The sequence below is a fragment of the Triticum aestivum genome, chromosome 1D (genome assembly GCF_018294505.1).
Source record: "Triticum aestivum cultivar Chinese Spring chromosome 1D, IWGSC CS RefSeq v2.1, whole genome shotgun sequence".
Taxonomy (NCBI): Eukaryota; Viridiplantae; Streptophyta; class Magnoliopsida; order Poales; family Poaceae; genus Triticum; species Triticum aestivum.
In genome coordinates, this window is record NC_057796.1 from 257639051 (window position 1) to 257660181 (window position 21131).

The window sequence follows — 21131 nt, forward strand, 5'->3', positions numbered from 1 at the left end:
TGGGTTTTGGAAAGTAGATGAGGTAGTACCTATTCACCTGTTTATTTTCAAACCTATGGGAGTTACTTCTATGTTGCTTATATTGCTATGCTATGCTCGTAGACGTGGATTGGGTTTGAGTGTATTCATGACATATGTGAGTTTGATAATTAATGGTTCAACTTAAGGTGGCAACTTTAATACACATCTGGGTGGATTGCTTGTGGGCACCTGGAGAATCCATTGTTGTCCTAGGATATCCCGGAGGACCCGCGTGATCATCCTACGGCCCGCCACCCAGGCTCAAAGGGATCATAAGATTATTCATTCTAGAAACTTCCGTGTGCAGCCCCGACCGGCCCTTATAAGCCAAGGCCCCGCCAGCCCACCCCGTCCCGAAACCCTAGCCCGGACCCCGCCGCCAGCCGCGCCGCTGCCGCTCGTGCCACGCGCCGCCGCCGCTGCTGCCGCCCGTCCCGCCGCCGGAGCCATCGCCGCCCACCGCCACCGACCCCGCCGCCGACGAGGTAGCCACCGCCGCTGCCGGTTTTCGTTGGAAAACCGATCGATTTTTATTTTCGAACCCTAGATCTGTTTTTTTCATTCGGTTTTATTTTTTCTCCGGTTTAGTTATTTAGTGAACGCCCGTTTGTACGGTCGTTTTATTGAACGGTTTTCATCCGTTAGGCGCAGACAGCGAACGTTCGTTCGTTAGCCTGTTCGTCAGTTTTTCTTTTTCCAGGGTTTTCCGCGATTATTTTCGATCACGATTTCTGACCCGATTTTCGTTAGTGTTTATCTTTTCGCTCGTTTATCGGAATCAGGCGATTCAAGCGCCTAAATCTTCGTCTCGAAGCCCTCTTTCTGTTTAACCAACTTGAACAAGATCTTGGTACTGTAAAATTTGACCTAAGTCCAGATTAGTAAACGGATCTTGTTTCTTTCGCAGTTTGAGTTTTGTTGCTTCGTTTGATTTGATTCTTTTTGCAAACCGGAGTTCTTAAGTTGAACTTTTTGGTTAGTTCTCTTATTTGAGTTTTACCCGTGCATCTAGTTGAGTGCTTATTGTATGCCAGTTTTTTTGCGATAGGGTACCCGGAGTGCGAAGCGTGCTACTACGAGTCTCTAGGTTTCGCGGATCATCAGCAAGGCAAGTAACACTTTGATCATACCTCTTTACTACCCAGTTTTATTGCATTAGATCAATCCTCAAACAATTGCAAGGTTAGGATCTGATTAAATTGTGGGTTTTGGGAAGTAGATGAGGTAGTACCTATTCACTTGTTTATTTTCAAACCTATGGGAGTTACTTCTACGTTGCTTATATTGCTATGCTATCCTCGTAGACGTGGATTGGGTTTGAGTGTATTCAGAACAGATGTGAGTTTGTTAATTAATGGTTCAACTTAAGGTGGCAACTTTAATACACATCTGGGTGGATTGCTTGTGGGCACCTTGTGAATCCAGTGTTGTCCTAGGATATCCCGGAGGACCCGTGTGATCATCCTATGGCCCGCCACCCAGGCTCAAAGGGATCATAAGATTATTCATGCTAGAAACTTCCGTGTGCAGCCACAAGCCATTATGGGCTGTGGCATAGTTGAGTAAGTTGCGTGAAGCTCTTGAAGAGGTAGACTAGCACATGTAGTGGGTTGTAGGTGGTACTGTCTATCCAGAGTAGAGAGTTAATGCTTCAGAAAGACTGTGTCTTGAATCTCCGACCATGGATGCATTCGAGTCTTGTGGGGAAAAGTGCGCAAACCTCTGCAGAGTGTACTAACTAATCATGGTTAGCCGTGTCCCCGATTATGGACATCTTGAGTATCTAGTTCTTGGATTATCATGTTGATCTCATCACACTTAATATAATTTGATTGGGTTTAATGATGATGCTTAATTGGGATTGAGTTGGAGGAACCTTCTCAATGTTTAACAACCACCATGATAGTTAAATAAAATTTATTCCTTTGTTGTAGGAAAAAATTGGCTTTATGCAAAACTGTAACCCTAGAGCTTACCACCAGCCAAATATGCATGTAGTGATAGCATTTATTCTGTTCATTACTCTATGTGTTACCTTGCCAGCATATTCCATGTGCTGACCCATTTCGGGCTGCAACGTTCATGTTGCAGACTTTTCAGACGACAAGTAAGGAGCCATAGGTCTTTGTCTTTCACCCAGTGATGCCGTTGGAGTTGATGGACTCACTTTATCTTCCAAGCCTTCCACTGTTATCGATTTTAGATGGCCTTAAGCCATATTTATTGTAATAAGTTCTCTTTTGAGACATCCGATGTAATAAGTGTGTGATTGCTAGTCTGTTATAAATCCTCATGTACTGTGCATGTTAGCATTACCGTTCCAGGGATGACACTGATGCACAGAGATCAGACTGTTTGAGGTCTGGTCGCTACAAGATGGTATCAGAGCACACGCTGACTGTAGGACACGACCACTAAGCTAAAACTCTAGATCACTACTCTCTTCTCATTTCTGACTCCTCTCCCTTTTCTACTCTATAGGATGGCGGATGCAAGGAACAAGTTTGCTCAACCGGATGAAGACACACCCTTTGGATGACACTTGAAGGAAGACACTAGGTACCTGAACATCGGAATACCAAGCTTCGCCGGGACCTACAATGCCACTTTACCAGAAGAGGAATGCTGGATGATTCAAGTTCAAGTTCCAGGAAGGACGTACACGCCAGTCACTGAGCCCATAGAGTTTTCCTTTGATGCACCAACCTGGAGTCTAGGCAAGAGCATGGCAGCCCACATCACCATGGGACGCATTGGAGAAGTTTACCACAAGGATCTCAAGGATACTATCTACCAGATTTGTGGGCGCCGAGATGAGCAATGGGAGATGATCAGCACCAGGAAGGATAGGTCCATTGCAGCTTTCATCCAGGAGTTAAACCAGCACATTCGTCGCCAGGAGAACCAGATGTGCGCAGGCATGATAGATCTGAAGAAGGCAATGACCAGGATCACGGAGCTGGAGGAAGAACTCAAGTCTACACGCGATGGATACGAGGAGGAAATGACGATACTCGTGGAGAAGAATGAAGATCTGACAAGGAAGCTAGGAGTATTCATGGGAGACCCCGCGCCAGAAGGAGAAGACAACGATTCCACTTGCCCGGAGAACTACATCGACGACACCGACTCAGACCCCGACGATAGCGATGATGACTTTGTTGATGAAGCTGGAGCAGATATTATGGAATCTTCCACCGATCAATTTTTATAGTCGAACACCATATAAGTAGTAGAAATTCCCCCATGTATATAGTATAGTCCAAGCACTTTTGTAACGATAGTTATACCGATTGTATGCCCTTGTTTGAATTGATTGAAGTGATATGATTGTGTTTGTCTCATGTGCATATGGGTAGTGTTTTCCCCCTAGACCTCATTCTACTCTGTTTTCTCACCTTTTCTAAACCCAGCAAATGCCTCCGAGACGCGACAATGGATTTGCTTTCCCGCCGGAGCTCACTCAGTTGATCCAGCAGCAGAATGCATTGATGCAGATACTAGTCCAGAATCAGAATCAGGGGAACAACAACAACAATAACCCACCACCACCACCTGTTGATCACTTAGCCCGTTTTCTAAGGCTCAATCCGCCGGTGTTCTCCAGTAGCACCGAGCCGATAGTTGCAGATGATTGGCTCCGTAAGATTGGAAGGGAGTTGACCACGGCAGGATGCACAGATGCGGAGAGAGTGCGTTTTGCCGCACATCAACTTGATGGACCCGCAACATCATGGTGGGAGAATTTCGCAGCCACTTACCCCATCGACACTATCACATGGGACCAGTTTCAGCAGGCTTTTCGCACTGCCCATGTATCAGCAGGAGCTATGGCCATGAAGAAGCGCGAGTTTTGCAACTTACGCCAAGGAGGACGCACTATTGGCCAGTATGTGGATGACTTTAGTAAGCTAGCACGTTATGCCCCAGATGACGTTGCTACAGATGCAGCTAAGCAAGAGAAGTTTCTAGAAGGACTGAATGATGAGCTGAGCATGCAGTTGATGGTGGCAACTTTCAATAACTACCAGGAGTTGGTAGATAGAGCTCTCATGATTGAAGGGAAGCAACAGCAGATTGACAACCGCAAGAGGAAGTATGGACAAGGAAAGTACAATGTTGGAGCTCAGCAGAGACCCCGTTTTACCCCGAACTCGGGAGAACCCCTTGAACATAACCATGGATATCACAATCACAATGGAGGAGTTTCGCACAACCATAGTGGCCCCAGGAATGGGAATGGTAATGGAGGAAGCAACGTCCAGAACCGTACCAACCCAGCAACGCCCGCCAAGAAGGATCTAAGTCACATTACTTGTTTCAAGTGCGGGAAGAATGGACATTATGCCACGGAGTGTTCTGAAGCAAAGAATGGAAATGGCAATGGAAGCTCTGGGAAGAAGCCCAACCCTTTCAACAGGGGACAAGTGAACCACGTTAGCGTGGAGGAGATTGAAGCGCAACCCGATGCAGTAATAGGTAAGTTTTTGGTTAAGTCATTGATTGCAATCGTTCTTTTTGACACTGGTGCATCGCATTCATACATATCAAGGGGATTTGTGGATAAGTTTAAACTGCCAACCCAAGCCCTTAGGTCACCCATGCTAGTAACCTCGCCAGGAGCAGAGTATATGGCTAGCCTATGGTGTGATCGGTTACCATTAAGGATTGGTAACTACCTGTTTCCCTCAGACCTAATAGTATTGGAGTCACAAGGACTGGATGTGTTATTAGGCATGGATTGGTTATCAAAGTATGGAGGGAACATTGACTGCGCCAGTAAGTCAATTTTGCTTACCACTCCAGAAGGAAGAAGGATCAAGTATGTATCCCGGCATGTGCCGAATAGGACTCAAGTGAATTCCTTATCAGAGTTTTACAGGAGGAAGTACCAGTGGTGAAGGATTTCCCGGATGTATTTCCAGAAGAGTTGCCAGGCATGCCACCGGATAGAGACATTGAGTTTTTGATTGAGCTTTTGCCAGGCATAGGGCCAATATCTGAGAGATCGTACAGGATGCCCGCTAAGGATTTAGAGGAAATTAAGAAGCGGATTAAGGAGTTACTAGATAAAGGCTATATTCGCCCAAGATCGTCACCTTAGGGATCACCAGTGCTTCTAGTGGAGAAGAAGGATGGATCGTTGAGGATGGTTGTTGATTATCGAGGGTTGAATGAGGTGATGATCAAGAACAAGTACCCACTGCCGATGATAAATGATTTGTTTGACCAGCTGCAAGGAGCTAAGGTGTTTTCCAAGATCGATATGCGATCAGGGTACCACCAGCTGAAGATTCGAGAGTAGGATATACCTAAGACAGCTTTTACCACAAGGTACGAGCTATATGAGTATACCGTTATGTCATTTGGTGTGACTAACGCACCTGCCTATTTTATGAACATTATGAACAAGGTGTTTATGGAGTTTTTGGATAAGTTCGTCGTGGTGTTCATTGATGATATTCTAGTCTACTCGAAGAATGAAGAGTAGCATAAAGAACATTTGCGTCTGGTACTTGGGAAGCTCAGAGAACACCAGTTATATGCCAAGTTCAGCAAGTGTGAGTTTTGGTTGAAGGAAGTTGGATTCCTCGGACATGTTATATCCGGCGAAGGAATAGCAATAGACCCTACCAAGGTTGTCACTGTGACAAATTGGGAAGCACCCACGTCAGTTGGAGAGATCCGGAGTTTCCTTGGACTCGCAGGATACTACCGAAGGTTCATCGAGAATTTCTCGAAGATTGCAAAGCCCATGAGTTGAGTTGTTGAAGAAGGACACCAAGTTCAAATGGACTAAGGAATGTGAGGCCAGTTTTCAGGAGTTGAAGAAACGCTTGGTTACAGCTCCAGTGTTGATTCTTCCAGACCAACGCAAGGATTGCCAAGTGTATTGCGACGCTTCTCGTCGAGGACTTGGAGCAGTGCTTATGCGGGAGGGAAGAGTTGTTTCATATGCCTCACGACAGCTTAAACCCCATGAGTTGAATTATGCTACCCATGATTTGGAGTTACCAGCCGTAGTGCATGCGTTGAAGACATGGAGACATTTTCTCATCGGAAACCATTGTGAGGTGTACACGGATCACAAGAGTTTGAAGTATATCTTCACCCAGAAGGAGTACAATCTCAGGAAGAGGAGATGGTTGGAGCTCATCAACGATTATGATATGAAGTTGCATTATCATCCCGGAAAGGCTAACATAGTAGCCGATGCATTGAGCCGCAAGAGTCATGTCAACACACTCATGACCGGAGGATTACCCAAGGAGTTAGCAGAGGATCTTCGTGAGCTATGTTTGGAAATAGTTTCGAGGGGTTATGTAGCAGCATTGGAGATTCAGTCTACTTTGATGGATAAGATCAGGGAAGCTCAGAAGACGAACAAGGAGATTGCCGAGATAAAAGAGAGGATGAGCAAAGGAAAAGCTAAGGGATTTCGTGAGGATGAGCACGATATCCTATGGTTTGAGGACCGCGTATATGTGCCAAATGATCCGGAGATCAGGAAGTTGATTCTGCAAGAGGCCCATGATTCATCGTATTAGATTTACCCAGGAAATACCAAGATGTATCTGGATTTGAAGGATAGCTTCTGGTGGACCGGAATGAAGAAGGATATTGCGGAGTATGTAGCAGTTTGTGATGTATGTCAGAGAGTGAAGGCAGAACATCAGAAGCCAGCTGGATTGCTACAGCCATTGCCGATACCCGAATGGAAGTGGGATAAACTAGGCATGGATTTCATCACGGGATTACCCAGGACTCGTTCAGGCTATGACTCGATATGGGTTGTAGTCGATCGTTTGACGAAGGTAGCTCATTTCATCCCAGTTAAGACCACTTACACCAGTGCTAAGTTGGCAAAGATATACATGACCAGGATCGTATGTCTGCATGGAGTTCCGAGGACCATTGTATCAGATAGAGGAACCCAGTTTATCTCAAAGTTTTGGAATCTGTTGCATGAGACTTTGGGAACCAGGCTATAGTTCAGTACAGCTTTTCACCCGCAGACAGATGGACAGACTGAGAGAGTCAATCAGATTCTGGAGGACATGTTGAGAGCTTGTGCGCTAGACTATGGATCTAGTTGGGACGACAATTTGCCATATGCAGAGTTCTCTTATAACAACAGCTATCAAGCCAGTTTGAAGATGGCCCCTTTCGAAGCTTTGTACGGAAGGAGGTGCAGGACACCGTTGTTGTGGGATGAAGTTGGAGACCATCAGTTGTTTGGACCAGATTTGATAAAAGAGTCTGAAGAGAAGGTTAAGCTGATACGCGATAGACTCAAGGTAGCCTAGTCCAGGCAGAAGAGTTATGCGGATTCTAAACGCAAGGAGACAGTTTACGAAGTCGGAGACAGAGTGTATCTTCGTGTATCACCACTTCGAGGAGTGAAGCGTTTTGGGGTTAAGGGGAAATTAGCACCACGTTTTGTGGGACCATACAATGTTTTGGAACGTATGGGAGAAGTTGCTTACAGGTTGGAATTACCCGAAGGATTGTCAGGAGTTCACAATGTGTTCCACGTTTCTCAGTTGAAGAAGTGCCACGCAGAGATGGCTGATATTCCTCTGAGGGATACAGTGCCACTGGAAGCGATTCAGTTGGATAGCGATTTGACCTACGAGGAGAAACCTGTCAAGATTCTTGAGTTTGCCAGCCGAGTCACATGCAGTAAGGTTATCAAGTTCTGCAAAGTTCAGTGGAGCCACCATACCAAGGATGAAGCCACTTGGGAACGAGAGGAAGACCTACGGAAGGATCACCCTCACCTATTTTCTAGCCAACCCGAATCTCGAGGGCGAGATTCATCTTAAGGGGGGTAGGTTTGTAACATCCCAAATTTTCAATTTGAAATGTTATACATTAGATCATCATTTCATATCATATTTTATTGCATTTTGGCTTGATCCTAGAAATCCTACGCAACTCAAGGACCCACGGAGAGAGTTGGGGATTTCGTTATTTTCATATTTGAGTTTACTCAAATTTTGAAAAGAGGATCTTTGATTTTAATTATTTTCTCTTCGAATATTTCTTTTATGAAAATAAAAGAGAGGGGATAAAATGACTTCCCCAAACTAAAGAAATATTGGAGATTTTAATATTAAAATCAAATAAGATTTTATTCGGAGTTTTATTGCTATTTTTTTTAATTAGGAAAAAATGCGTTTTTCAAAATTGCATTAGAGGCCCAAATAAATGTTCACCTTGTCCGGTACATTTTTAGACGACAGGGAAATTTTATTTCAGGATTTTTGGAGTCCGTTTAGTATTTTTTTTCTTTATTTTTATGCGCGGAATTATTTAAAAAAAAGTCCACCGCCTTACCGGGCCATGTCCGACTAGGACACTGCACCTGGCCGGCCCTTATAAGTCGAGGCCCCGCCAGCCCACCCCGTCCCGAAAACCTAGCCCCGACCCTGCCGCCAGCCGCGCCGCCGCTGCTCGCCGCCAAGCGCCGCGCCACCGCCGCCCGTCCCGCCGCCGCCCACCGCCACCGACCCGGTCGGTTTTTATTTTCGAACCCTAGATCTGTTTTTTTCGTTTGGTTTTTTTCCGATTAGTTATTTAGCGAACGCCCATTCGTACGTTCGTTTTAACGAACGGTTTTCATCCGTTAGCCACAAATAGCGAACGTTCGTTCGTTAGCCTGTTTGTCAGTTTTTCTTTTTCCAGGGTTTTCCGCGATTATTTTCGATCGCGATTTCTGACCCGATTTTCGTTAGTGTTTATCTTTTCGCTCGTTTATCGGAATCAGACGATTCAAGCGCCTAGATCTTTGTCTCGAAGCCCTCTTTCTGTTTAACCAATTTGAACAAGATTTTGCTAATGTAAAATTTGACCTAAGTCCAGATTAGTAAACGGATCTTGTTTCTTTCGCATTTTGAGTTTTGTTGCTTCGTTTGGTTTGATTCTTTTTGCAAACCGGAGTTCTTAAGTTGAACTTTCTGGTTAGTTCTCTTATTTGAGTTTTACCCGTGCATCTAGTTGAGTGCTTATTGTATGCCTGTTTGTTTGCGATAGAGTACCCGGAGTGCGAAGCGTGCTACTATGAGTCTCTAGGTTTCACGGATCATCAGCAAGGCAAGTAACACTTTGATCATACCTCTTTACTACCCAGTTTTATTGCATTAGATCAATCCTCAAACAATTGCATGGTTAGGATCTGATTAAATTGTGGGTTTTGGGAAGTAGATGAGGTAGTACCTATTCACCTGTTTATTTTCAAACCTATGGGAGTTACTTCTACGTTGCTTATATTGCTATACTATGCTCGTAGACATGCATTGGGTTTGAGTGTATTCATGACAGATGTGAGTTTGTGAATTAATGGTTCAACTTAAGGTGGCAACTTTAATACACATCTGGGTGGATTGCTTGTGGGCACCTTGTGAATCCAGTGTTGTCCTAGGATATCCCGGAGGACCCGTGTGATCATCCTACGGCCCGCCACCCAGGCTCAAAGGGATCATAAGATTATTCATGCTAGAAACTTCCGTGTGCAGCCACAAGCCATTATGGGCTCTGGCATAGTTGAGTAAGTTGCGTGAAGCTCTTGAAGAGGTAGACTAGCAGATGTAGTGGGTTGTAGGTGGTACTGTCTATCTAGAGTAGAGAGTTAATGCTTCAGAAAGACTGTGTCTCGAATCTCCGACCATGGATGCATTCGAGTCTTGTGGGGAAAAGTGCGCAAACCTCTGCAGAGTGTACAAACTAATCATGGTTAGCCGTGTCCCCGGTTATGGACATCTTGAGTATCTGGTTCTTGGATTATCATGTTGATCTCATCACTCTTAATATAATTTGATTGGGTTTAATGATGATGCTTAATTGGGATTGAGTTGGAGGAACCTTCTCAATGTTTAACAACCACCATGATAGTTAAATAAAATTTATTCCTTTGTTGTAGGAAAAAATTGGATTTATGCAAAACTGTAACCCTAGAGCTTACCACCAGCCAAATATGCATGTAGTGATAGCATTTATTCTGTTCATTACTCTATGTGTTACCTTGCCAGCATATTCCATGTGTTGACCCGTTTCGGGCTGCAACGTTCATGTTGCAGACTTTTCAGACGACGAGTAAGGAGCCATCGGTCGTTGTCTTTCACTCAGTGATGCCGTTGGAGTTGATGGACTCACTTTATCTTCCAAGCCTTCCGCTGTTATCGATTTTAGATGGCCTTAAGCCATATTTATTGTAATAAGTTCTCTTTTGAGACATCCGATGTAATAAGTGTGTGATTGCTACTCTGTTATAAATCCTCAAGTACTGTGCGTGTCAGCATTACCGATCCAGGGATGACACTGATGCACAGAGATCAGACTGTTTGAGGTCTGGTTGCTACATTTGCGCGCTAGTTTTTTCGCTGAAGCGATTCCAAATTTTCGGCTTCTGCGGAAATATCTACCTCCCCGCCCCTCCCCCTTACCAAAAGCCACATTTCCCCTGTTTCCTCCTTCCTTTCCAAGTTGAAACCTTCACTCCTTGCTTGCAGCGCCGCCGCCTCCTCGCCGGCGACCCTCCTTCACGCTCCTCGGCGTCGCCTATCCAGGCAGGTAATCCACACCCGACCCCATCCTCCTCCTCCTTCCACATCCCACATGCCCCGACCGCCGGCGCGAGCGCGACACCTTCCACCCAAATCACCGGCCCCTCCACCAAATAAGCGCCGGCCTAGGCCATGGTGCACGCAGTATAGCCAGGACCTCAAGGAGCATTTGGCAGCGGAGAAGCAAATCATGGACGCACGCGTGGATGAGGTCGCGATGGCTACTATTCATGCTGACCCCCAGATCTTGAAAGAGCACCTTGCCATTTGCTAGCTACGCCGGTTAAGCATGCTCGGTTTACCCGTTGCGTGTGCTGCTCCTGCCTTTCCTTCACAAATTCTAGTGAATATTGCTATCTAATTTTACCATGCAATCTGTTGCTCTAGTGTATATGTTCTATATGTCGTGCAGTGTGGTGCTCACTTATTAACTGTTTTGTTAATTAGTTGTCGTCTTCAGTTAACTGTTTGGTTCAATTCTGCAAATGTGATGTCCAATTCTTGAGGCTGCAATTTTGTATTGTCTTCCATGTGAGAAATAAATCGAATTTATCTTTACAAAATTGTGGGTGCATTCTGTTATTGTATACCTTGTGAGGAATAAATTGAATTTGGCTGTAGTAAATACATTAGAAACAAATGCAATTGCTACAATTGGCTGTAGTTAACTGTTTGGTTAACTGACTGATATTCTATTAGGAGTATGTTATATTGTGCAATGTGGTGCTCAGTTAATGTTTGGTTCATTCGTTGTAGTGTTTAGTTAACTGCTTGGTTCAATTCTGCAATGTGATGTCCAATTGTCGTGGGTAGAATTTTGTATTGTTGTGCATGTGAGGAATAAATCGAATTTGGTTGCACTTAATACATGAGAAACATATACAAGTGCTATATTTCCTAGTTCTTAATCATGCTTGGTTTGGATAAATGTGTTTTCCGTGTGGCTTGAATTAATCTGATGAATCTGCAATGTGATTATTTTTCATCAACATATTTTACTCATAGCATGCGAACCCTTACTTAACCTGATGACTAACTACCTTATATGTGTTGCAGGGAAACAATGGGAAGCACTAAGGTTTACAATCGAGGTTAGCACGTGCATGGTCTGTTGTCTAATACCACACTATTGTGCAATTGCAGGAACCATTCTAATATTTAGGTTTTTAACAATTTGGTCTTGCACATGTAGGTCCTGCTGTCAGAGGTTTTGACCCACTGTTCGACCCTTTTTGCATATCGGGAAATGAGTTGTCCATGAATATCAGTCAAGTCAAGAAACTCAGAAAGATTGTTAGGATAAAGAAATTAGCGACAAAAAACAACAAGATCTTTGTCTGCACAATGAAGAAGACATCAATTCACTACAGGATGGTACTAACTATTATACCTTGCCTTTTTTATTCCTTTGCCCCATTTCCAATATAGAGAAGATATTTATGCACATCCTTGTTTTCAGGCCTTTCCAAAGCAGTGCACTGATGATTACCTCTCAAACCACCTGTATGGTCAGGAGGCGAGGAAGGTATTCCTACAACACCCACCGTTCAGTATTGAAGTGTTCCTGAAGAGGACGAAGGATGGACGGTCAATCATCCATAGGCACTGGCCTAAAGTTACAAAGACCTACAACATCAATGAAGGCTCAATATCTGCCTTCTGGTTCAGCAGTTTTCCAGATGAGATACATCTGTCTATGTACCGTCTATGATGCTAATTTTGAAAGGTTATAGATGTTGCATGTGAAACTTGGTCCTGGTGTAGTTGTGTAATGGGGTAGCTGAGTGCTGAAGCTATATGATGTTGTACTCTGAAGTATTTCAATTATGAAAATGAAATATATTGTGTGCTTAATATGAAATGTCAATTAGATTAATAAATGGATTATGAATAATTGGATAATTAGCCTGCTAATGGCGAATTAGCCTGCTAATTGGGTTTTGCTATTGCAAACGGTTGTTGAAAAAATACCGTGGGCGATGACCTCATGCAACGCACACAGTTTCTAGGAATAAACCGTGTTGGATCAATGAACAATCACACACGACTTTTTCTTGAAAACTATTTGCGTTAGGCCACCTTGCACAAACATTTACCACATGAAAACTGTGTGTGATGGACAGCCTTTGCCACACAGTTTCTTCCACGGACCGTGTGTGATATATTCAATAACGCAAACGATTTAACGGAAAAAATTGTGTGTGATGTACCTGTGAACGGAAACGTTTTCCTTGGAGCGACTGTGTGGGATGTACATACGAACGGAAACGTTTAGCGGGGACTGACTGTGTGGGATGTACTTGCGACCGGAAACAATTTCGCCATGTAATTGTATTTTTTAGCTCTATTGTACGTATTTCCATATTTGAGCGCTCGCCGGTCGCAACGACCTCATTTTGTCGAACGTGTGTGCCAGGAGGGCATATCCCCGACGGTTTCTGGGTCGTGTGGGAAGGACCCCCCTATCGCCCACACTCACTTGGCAACGGTTTCAAATGCCGTCGCGGAAAGGGGTTAAAAACCGTTTGTTTAGGAGCTCGCTGTACTAGTGTGCCATGACTACCGGAGGGCAGGAGCCCCTCTAAGATTGGATCTCTCTCTCTCTCTCTCTCTGTATGTGTGTGTGTTCTTTTCTGTTTCCCGTTTCTATTTTCTGGCTGAAAACAGTTTGTTAAATATTCAGAGATATGTAATTTCGATTGGGCTGAATTTTTGAGGAGTTTTTTTTATCCCGATAATAGCTTCCTTGCGACAGAAGGACACTTGCAACCGACCTACGAGGTGGCCATAAGCCTGTTGGGCGCGCCCAGGGTAGGGGGTCACACCCTTTGGGCTTGTAGGCACCTCGGGCATCTTCTCACGTTGGTTCTTTTCCAAAAAAATCACATATATTCCAAAATAATTCCTCATATATTTTTATCGCATTTGGACTTCATTCGGTATGGATTTTCTGTGAAACAGAAAATATACAACAAATAGGAACTGACACTGGGCACTGGATCAATATGTTAGTCCAAGAAAATCATATAAATTGTTGCCAAAAGTATGTGAAAGTTGTAAAAATATTGACATGAAACAATAAAAAATTGTAGTTTGAACTACTACTAGTTGTAAGATTATTTTTCCTATGGCAAGAATGTTCACAATGGTAAAACCTATAGTTGTGCCAAATTTTAACTTGTTATCATGGAGTATGCCATGGAAGTGGCCATGGGCATGGGCATTTGCCTTGAAATCCATGCAAGTTCATACTAGATAATCCATTTCGTGAATGTTTTTTTAACTTGTGGTATTGGAAGTTTATGATTTTTCTCACCTACTAGTTCACACAATAGGGCTTCATGCACAAGGATTTCAATTTTCTAGTTTTTTTTATTGTCTTTGATTTTTCCAAAAATGGGATAAATTTTGAAATGTAGAACTTTGGTATGAAATGGTCCAGAATTTCAACTTTGGTTGCCCTAAGTAGATGTGCCACCAACATAGGAGCATAAACGTATTTTTTTTCAATTTTCAATACCAAGCTACATCACACTTGTAGTTCAAATTTAAGCAAAATCTCATAATGCAGTAAATCTTGGAAATATAGCAATAATACTCTGAAATTCATGAAACTTGGTCAGTGGGCTTCCAATGTGTTGTACCTTCTATGAAAAATGATAAGAACAAGTTTTATAACTTATTTCAGGTACTTCCTTCACAAAAAGCCATTTCTGGCACTTGAAAAATGGAAATAATACTTTTTATTCAAAATAAATTCATGTGGCGACAATGTTCACAATGGTAAAACCCATAGTTGTGAAAATTTTAACTTTTCTTTGATTTTATTGAAATTGAAAAATAATAGTGTTGTTCTCTAGTTTGAATAGACCAATAGTGAAAATGATGCCACTTGTAAAAAACTTCTATTATAGTAAGATCATCTATGCTTACTTTGAGAAAGAGATGATCCAATATCAAATCATCATCTCCTTCACAAAGCGAGCATTGATGTTACAATAGTAGTTTGTTGCATATGGTCCTTTATGCTATTTAAGAAGGTCGGCGAGCCTCTGACGCGGCGATGTGGGACTAAACAACATCATTCAGTATGGTGTTGTGGTGAAGGGGAGCGGGGGGGGGGGGGGCTCGGACGATGTTCGTGGAATCATGGGCCGACATCTTAGTTAATCCCATCTGCGTAAAAATGCCCATGTTTTTGTAAAAAAATCCATTGTATTCTCATTTAATTTTCTAGACGGTATTACAAATTTTTGATCTAAAATATATTTAGATATTAAAGGAAATGACAAAAATAAAAAGAAAGAGATGAAAACTACCCTAGCGGCCCAGCCCACCTACACGCAACCCCGTCTTCAACCTCGCGCCTAGTGGCAGCGGACGACGCATCCGAGAGCGCCGACTCCTTGATACGTCCATTTTGCATCATGTTTACCTACTATTATTTATGAAGTTTTTATGCATAATAATGCTTTTTGGAGTAATTCTAATGCCTTTTCTCTCATAATATGCAAGGTACACACAAAGAGGGAGAATTCTGGCAGCTGGAAATCTGGACCTGAAAAAGCTACGTCAGGCCACCTATTCTGCACAACTCCAAATGAGCTGAAACTTGACGGGGATTTTTTCTGGAATATATGAGAAATATTGGAGCCAATAAATACCAGATGGGGCCCACCAGGTTGGCACAACCCACCTGGGGGTTGTGCTCCCCTCGGCCCACCTCCAGTGCACATCTTCTTGTATAGAAGTCATTTTGACCTAGAAAAAAATAAGGAGAGGACTTTCAGGACGGACCACCGCCGTCTCGAGGCAGAACTTGGGCTAGAGCACTTTTGCCCTCCGGCGGAGCAATTCCGCTGGGAGAACTTCCCTCCTGGAGGGGGAAATCATCGTCATCATCATCACCAACAACTCTCCCATCTTGGGGAGGGCAATCTCCATCAACATCTTCAACAACACCATCTCCTCTCAAACCCTAGTTCATCTCTTGTGTTCAATCAGTGTACCAGAACTATAGATTGGTGCTTGTGGGTGACTAGTAGTGTTGATTACATCTTGTAGTTGATTACTATATGGTTTATTTGGTGGAAGATTATATGTTCAGATCCAATATGCTATTTCATACCCCTCTGATCTTGAGCATGATTATCATTTGTGAGTAGTTACTTTTGTTCTTGAGGTCACGGGAGAAATCACGTTGCAAGTAATCATGTGAACTTCATATGTGTTCGATATTTTGATAGTATGTATGTTTTGATTCCCTTAGTGGTGTCATGTGAACGTCGACTACATGACTCTTCACCATATTTTGGCCTAAGGGAATGCATTGTGGAGTAGTTATTAGATGATGGGTTGCGAGAGTGACAGAAGCTTAAACCCTAGTTTATGCGCTATTCCGTAAGGGACCGATTGGATCCAAAAGTTTAATGCTATGGTTAGAATTTCTTCTTAATACTTTTCTCGTAGTTGCGGATGCTTGCGAGGGGGTTAATCATAAGTAGGAGGCTTGTTCAAGTAAGAACAACACCTAATCACCGGTCCACCCACATATCAAATTATCAAAGTAGCGAATACGAATTGAATCAACATGACGAAAGTGACTAGATGAAATTCCCGTGTACCCTCAAGAATGATTTTCTCATTATAAGTGACCGTTTTGGCCTGTCCTTTGCCTCAAAAGGATTGGGCTACCTAGCTACACTTTTGTCACCGTTACCGTTACTCTCTTGTTACAAATTATCTTGCTATCAAACTACTCTGCTACTTACAATTTTAGCACTTGCAGACATTACCTTGCTGAAAACCACTTGTCATTTCCTTCTGCTCCTCATTGGGTTCGACACTCTTACTTATCGAAAAGGCTACGATTGATCTTGTATACTTGCGGGTCATCAAGGCTATTTTCTGGCGCCATTGTCGGGGAGTGAAGCGCTCTTGGTAAGTGGAAATTGGTAAGGAAAAATTATTACCACGTGCTGAAATTTATTGTCACTTGTTACTATGGAAAACAATCCTTTGAGGGTTTTTTTCGGGGTATCTTCACCTCGATCGGAACCACAGTTAGTTACCCCTCAACCTACTGCACCTGCTGAAAATATTGAATATGAAATTCCTTCGGGTATGATAGAACAACTGCTAGCTAATCCTTATGCAGGAGATGGAACAGAACATCCTGATATGCACTTGATATATGTGGAAGAAATTTGTGGATTGTTTAAGCTTGCAAGTTTACCCGGAGATGAAGTTAAGAAGAAGGTTTTCCCTTTATTTTTGAAGGGAAAAGGATTGGCATGGTATAGGCTATGCGATGATATTGGATCTTGGAATTGGAATCGATTGAAATTGGAGTTTCACCAGAAAAATTATCCTATGCATCTAGTTCATCATGATCGGAATTACATATATAATTTTTGGCCTCATGAAGGAGAAAGTATCGCTCTAGCTTGGGGGAGGCTTCAGTCAATGTTATATTCATGCCCCAATCATGAGCTCTCAAGAGAAATTATTATTCAGAATTTTTATGCTCGGCTTTCTCGTGATGATCAATCCATGCTTGATACTTCTTGTACTGGTTCCTTTATGAAGAAGACAACTGAATTTAGGTGGGATCTTTTAGAAAGAATTAAACGCAACTCTGAAGATTAGGAACTCGAGATGGTAAAGAGTCAGGTATTAAGCTTAAGTATGATTGTGTTAAATCTTTTATGAATACTGATGCTTTTCGAAAGTTTAGCACTAAATATGGACTTGACTCTGAGATAATAGCCTCCTTTTGTGAATCATTTGCTACTCAAGTTGATCTCCCTAAGGAGAAGTGGTTTAAATATCACCCACCTATTAAACAAGAGATTAAAGAACCGGTACTAGCTAAAGAGGAAACTATTATTTATAATGTTGATCCAGTTGTTCACTACAAAAAAATACACTTCCGTGATGATACGTGTTTGTCACAGTAGGTCACGTTTTCTGTCATGCATGTACATTCATGGCGATTTTATGACAGAATCAAGATAGTCATACCTGTTCTGTCGTAGAAGTGTTCCATGACATTACCAAAATTGTCATCACGGAAGTGTCCACTTCCATGACGATAAATCACGCGTCACAGAAGTGCTTTCGTCAAGGGTGACCGACACGTGGCATCCACCGCAACGGGTCACCGTTAAGCTATCAGGTCCGGTTTTGGATCCAATAACCCGTTAACAGCCCGGACCAATGGGAAATTTCCACGTGTAAAATTCTGATTGGCTGGAGGAAACACGTGTCAGCTCGTCAGTGGGTCAGATAGGCGCCTATGATATGTCGACATGTGCGAGGGCCCACCACTGGCCCATTTAGCTTACAAGGGCCAGCCCGCTTTACTTAGTCAAAAGTTAGCGGGCTGGCCCATGAAAAGCCTGTTAATGGTCTCTTCGCAAATAGCCCATTTTGCGGCCCGGTAACTCATGGCCCGTTAGGTCCTACCCAAAATCGGCCCAACAACGTCATGTGGGCCATAGAATATAACACCAGCCCGTTTCACTTTCGTCCCATGTATGGCCCATGACGTCTTTCGGCCCATATGAGGCCTTCGTATATTTAGGCCCTTTAGAGGCCCACGGTGACTCTAGCCCATAATGAACACTAAATTTCTTTGTACCCGTTAAGGCCCATGATTCACATGGGCGGTTTCCAGCCCATGTTAGCTTTCAGCCTACTGACGGGCCATACGCTCTTGGGCTCCTTTCCGGCCCTCGATTACTTCCGGCCCGTTACTGGCCTGTACCCCTAATGGGCCAAATTCGGCCCGTGGCAAGAGTCGGCCCGTTTCTGGCCTGTTAACCCATTGCGCCGTTTCCAGCCCGTCCTATATTCTGGCCCATTAACGACTCGTTATGCCTGTGACAGAATTAAGCCTTTTTGTCCTCCAGCCTGTTAACGGCCCGTTACTGTGCTGGGCCGATACCAATTATGCCTGTTTACGGCCCATGTTGACCCATTTATCCGACGGCCCGAGGCCCACCGATTCTACGGCCCGTAGGAGGCCCATGGATCCTACGGCCCATAGCAGGGTCAAGGTTACCACAGTCCGTATATGGCCCATGGTTGTTGCGGCCACTAGCAAACCAGGGAAAAAGAAGACTAGGAAATAAATAAGCCCGAAACTAATGCTAGGCTATTAAGGCGATTGCACAGATTACATCCACTGGGCATCAAAGATCGCCACCAGTGCAAATATAGGGAACACCCTACAGTATACAAAAATGGCTTGTTGTTTTCTTCAGCCGGTGGCTGCACGTTAAGAACAAATTTTGTATCGCAACAAAACAAATTACAACTATAAAACAAAAGAAAGGTTGGCATAAAAGTTAACAGTCTGGCAGATAAATGCACCACCAGAAGTTCAGAAGCTCAGTTCATTTGACCTGACTGTTACGTTTTCATGTTGTATTGTCCGATGGATCACCATAACCTTCGCCTTCATTTCTCCTAGGCTCCTGAACAACATAGCAAATGTCTGATAGTCTGGTTTCAAAACCATGCATATCTTGACGACATCGAACAATGTATGTCCTTGTTTCACAAAGGGTCTCTGTTAGGGAATGGACTTGTGTCAGGAGCGCGGATATAACATTGTTTTGAGCTTTCATATCTTGATCATGAGGCAGTTTGGACAAGATTGCCTTAACAACCAACCCAGTATTATGCAGGAACATGCTTTTGGCACTATTAGTGGACATGTACTGACCCACTGCATCAAGAGTTAACATTGCGGTTATAGTTGCCTCGCCACCTTCAGAAGGTGGCGGTTCCACCATTTTTTTCCATAGCTTGCTGAAAAGTTGAGTTTTTACATTAGTAGTACCAGAACTGAAGATATTAAGGAGGCAACAAAACCAAACAAAATAGCTTTGGTCTATATATAGAACTTATTCTGGTGAACCCATGTAAAATATTAGTTGTATTTTACTGCAAAGTACATAATAAAACCAGGTTCGAAACATATGACCATGTACCATGGCTAATGTATTGTCTATTTCTTCACATTGTATTGACAGCTAAGGATAAAGAGACAAAGTTTATAATACGATAAGCATAGTATGACATCATTCATATCACAAAACAACTGAGAACAGACAAACATGCAATTGTAACGTTGTGTGGGCAAGTCCAACACGGAACTAGATTACAGGTTAAGATCAAAGGAACATCACTCCTGTCTTTTAAACCTTGTAAGGTGCAATGATACGCTAAGACAATTGTGTATAAAATTGAAAAGAGTAATAGACATTGGCTGCAAACCATGCAGTTCAAGGCACGAGTCAGAGTAAGTAGTAGTTAAAAGGCATGACGATTAAGGACTTACAATAGCGGCTTTGACTGGTGTAGTCATGCCCTTCGTCTTGCTGGTGTGACAGTCCTTGAAGATTTCCACAGCATTTGGTTCAGGTACTTTTTGGTCCTTGCGGGCTTTCCTCTGCATTTGGAACAAGTCAATATAGATCTGATAATATGGTAGAGCGAAAAGAGTGAAACAACAACTAATTACAAGAGCCTCGCAGTGTGCAATATAGCTACGAGATCCTGTCGTCTGTTGGAATTTCACTTTCGTACGGTTGGCCTTGTTCTTTGAACAGTTCACCTACAAGAAGATAGATTTGTGTGGCACATGCGTAAATAGGACTTCAACATGTGATCTGATCACACACATATATATAATGTACCTGATACTTTGGATTAGACCAGTGTTTAACGAGGCCTCTCCAGTCTTCATCCGATATATTTTCCACTGGAGATGTTTGGGCAAGTTCATTGTTAGCCTTGCCTTCAAAGTGAGTTTTCCTCAAGTTATACCGATACTGTCGCAGAGCAGACTTGGGAACATGGGTGCAAGCTTGTTTGGTTGCATCATCTTGGCTATCCAACTTGAACCTCATCTGTTGAAAATTATGGGAGTCTCATTATTAGCAACCTAGAAAGTATGGACAGAGCAAGACGATATTACTAGTTTCCATATATAACCATACTTATAGATAAATGGTCGAGGAAGGTGTTGAACTGGGTTTCATCTTTGTCATTCCTGTACTGAATCCATGTTGGCAGGATACGTACATGACACCTAACGGCAACCGCTGCCTCTGATACTAACTTGGCTGTCTCTGTAGCATCACGTGGCCTCTTTAAACCTGCCTCAAAACGGATCTCCATTCATTCTCCTCTAGATTTAGTTAACCTATCGAGCATTATCCCTGATGTTTGTTTCCTCTTGCGTCTAGGTGCTAGTCCAACAACGAACATAGGAAGTGTTAGTGTACATCAAACTGTGAGACTACATATAAAGAAGCATGCAACTGTAACTTGACTCGAGCAACTACCTTCTTCCTGTTGAATCTCACAAAGTTCATCTGATCTTGCCAACTCATCTTGTGTCAAGAGTGCTTCGGAAGTAGTGTCAGGTGGCAAGGGAGCTTGGGAACGTGCTGCTAGCTGAGTTGACCAACGAGTAAATCGTGCAGCTGGTGGTACGGTGGAAGGTGTTGCAACAACTAGGGCTGTCTCTGC